This window comes from Notolepis coatsorum (genome assembly GCF_963971535.1).
Source record: "Notolepis coatsorum genome assembly, chromosome: 3".
Classification (NCBI taxonomy): Eukaryota; Metazoa; Chordata; class Actinopteri; order Aulopiformes; family Paralepididae; genus Notolepis; species Notolepis coatsorum.
Window position 1 is genome coordinate 194,384,765 of NC_140167.1, and position 3,370 is coordinate 194,388,134.

Genomic DNA, 3,370 nt, shown 5'->3' on the forward strand with positions numbered 1-3,370 from the left:
GTTATTATAGGAATACCAGTGCATACATTACATTTTTTTTTATTAAATTATATAAATTATACTTTTTTTTTTATACAGCTACTGTTTTATATATACTGTTTTTTAGTAATAACTAGAAAGTAATGGTATTTATTCAACAACAGGTGATTGATTATGATACTAATACAAATCTATACACTGAGTATGGGGCTGCAGCACTGCAGATATACCCTACTCCAACGATCCACACGGACATTACACAGTGTTGCACTCGTTACCAAGTGGCTCTGCAGATATACCCTACTCAGTCTAGAAGGCTCCGTTGGAGAGGATCTGTTGTGATTTTTGCACAATAAATATTCAACATTCTCTTTTGAGACTCCGCCTCAGACTCTTATCATTTGGCACTAAAAGCTAAACATTGTCACCGATATGGCTGTCCGCAATATGTCATTAATTGTGTACGCGAGGTGGTTCAGTGACGACGCTAACGTGAGCTAGGTTAGCTAGCATAGAGCTACCGGCAGATGGAAAGACTGTAACTTTACTGGTGAAAATGTGATTTACGTTGGAATACTCCTTTGCCAACTTGCTGTACTTTGCTTGCAGGTCTGCAGCCATTATTGCTGGATTATGAATAGTCCCAACTTTAGCCAAGGTAACGTTAAGCTAAAACTAGCTCTTCAGCTAATGCTAACACCAGCAAGCGAACCCATCAGAGCTCCCCGTCACACTGCTCTGTTGGGAGGATGGCATTTAAGAAAGTATCTGCTGTTAAAATGACAAACAGCATTGACACTTTAATTCACGGTCGGTTAAACACACGTTTGTTTTATAATGCTCACAGCAGACTGCAGTGTTGTTGATAAATTACGTGGGGCCGGGGGGATTTAAGTTCCGCAAAAAAAGGTTCCGCACCGTTGCAATCGTACGGTGCACAGCCCGTACTGTACCGGAGGACCACATTGACGCGGTACAGTACGTATCCGCGTACCGTTACACCCCTACCAGGTACCCATGTGGGGTATCTCCCAGGCCTTTCTGTGTGGAGTTTGCATGTTCTCCCCGTGCTCGCAAGGGTTTCCCCCCCCCGATAAGATAAACCCATGGAAAAACATGCACAACAGATCGCTAACGCTGTGGTGTCCTTGACGAAGACGGACAGGAGCACTTGGATTGGACCCTGGGGCGCGGCTCATGTTGACGCCCTATCTGCTCCCGGCTGCCCATGGGGGGAAGGACAACGGGATGGGAAAAGTGCAGAGAGACATTTCATCGGCGACTCAGTGCATGTGTGTGTGTGTGTGTTCCTGTGGGTCGCCCATCTCGCGTGTGTGTTAAAACTGCATGACAAATAAAGACTTCTAGTCTAACAATTATTATTATTTTGTTTATTGCACTTTTATTGCACTTTGTTTCTTGCTGAAAAATAAATGCTATGTTGCTAAATGGCTCACGCGAGGTATTTAAAGATGGTGGGTTTCTGATTTTGAGCAGGAAGTGGTGACGCGTTCAACCTTTCTGATTGGTTGAAAATGGCCCTCATGTTTGAACTACATCGCCACCTACTGCTTTGGCATTGTACTACATGTATATACATCACTCGGTGCTCACGAGACAAACGACGTCTAACTTGCCTGCCAATACACAGCGTTCTGAAAAGCTAAATGAAACTAAATCGCTTTGGCTATAATGTAACCGCAGCCTAAGAGGTGAATATCTGTCATCTGTCCTCTTTCCTGGCTCCATATTGGTGGAACGAACTTCCAGTTCCCACCAGTCACGACAGATGAAACCCACCCCAATTTTACGATGTCAACTAAAAACACACCTCTTTAATCAATATCTGAAATAAAAAATAAAACTACTAACCTTCTTACTGTCTTTTACTATTATGTACTTTGCTACTATGTCTATACTACTATCTACTATGCTACTACTATCCCTATACTACTACCTACCATGCTAATATGTCTACACTACTATGCACTCAGAGTAGCGCTCAAGTTTTCTTTCTTTTTTTTTAATCCTCTTTAAGCCTGATTTTCTATGCTTTTCCTCCCATCCAAATTTAGTCGTTATGCCAATTCCCCCCCTCCCCTACCTGGTCGTTGTGCACATGTTCCCCCTACTGGTCGGTACAAGGGAACGCTGAAGTCTACCACATGCTTCCTCCGACACATGCGGAGACAGCCAGCGGCTCTCTTTTCACCTGGCAGCGAGGACTCTCATTGGTGAAGCGTAACGCGTGGGAGGTCACGCTGCCTTCACCACTTCCTGCCTTTCGCTGAGCAGGCGCCCAGACCTGACCTGTAATCTGGCTGTCCACAACGCCAGATTACCACCCACGAATTCCCTCCCGCTAACTCAGCCAAACGAGTTAGTATGATGACCGGCCCAAGCCGCAGGGCAATGCTGACTCCGGGAGTCGAGACCGCAGCCTCTTGCATTGGTGACGAGCGCAATCTCCGCTACGCCACCCGACCGCCCCTTAGTAGCACTCAAGTTTAACACTGTCTGACAAACAATACCACTGACCCTTAGCTGCCAGAGGTGTACCCCTCCTGCTGACTTGTTGTACACAATTTGTAAGTCGCTTTGAATAAAAGCGTCAGCTAAATGACTAAATGTAAATGTGTATCTATTGGGTCTTAGGGTGAAGTGTGGAGCACATCCATCCTTCACAGGTTGAGTCTCAGTCAGCTCAGTCTGTCCACAGTCTCACATAAAGGTGATGAGTGAACAGCCTGCACACATGTGTATGCACTTACTGTACACATAGATAGATAACCTCCCCCTTCACAGGACCAGCTGCTACTTAAAGGTACACTGTGCAGTTCTGGGGGAGTCCTTGCCCGCCCCAAAATGGTGGAATGAACTACCCACCCCAGTTAGGACAGCCGAAACCCGTCCAATCTTTCGCCGTCGACTAAAGACGCACTTCTTCAACCATTATCTGAAATTTAAAAAAATAAAAAAATATAAAATCTAACCCTAACTAACCTTACCGTCATGCACTTGTCCTAATAAACTAACCTACACTGTAGCACTCAACACTTTGATGAACATTATTACTCAGCTGATAGAGTTGTGCCCTTCCTGATAACTTGTACTTGTAAGTCGCTTTGGATAAAAGTGTCAGCTAAATGACTAAATGTAAATGTAATGGGGGGTTTGTTTACATTTGCAGAGTCTGCAATTAATTTATAAAAGTACATGTGACCAGTAATTCTTTAGAATTATTCTGTGTTATACCATCCTAATTCAAAGCAAAATCATTTTGAGGCACCGGTGTAAACCAATGTAAGCCTATAGAAGATACTTGGTTGAATGTTTTTAAACAAAACTGCGGGCCTGGAACATCGTAAACAACCACAGTTAAACAGTCACT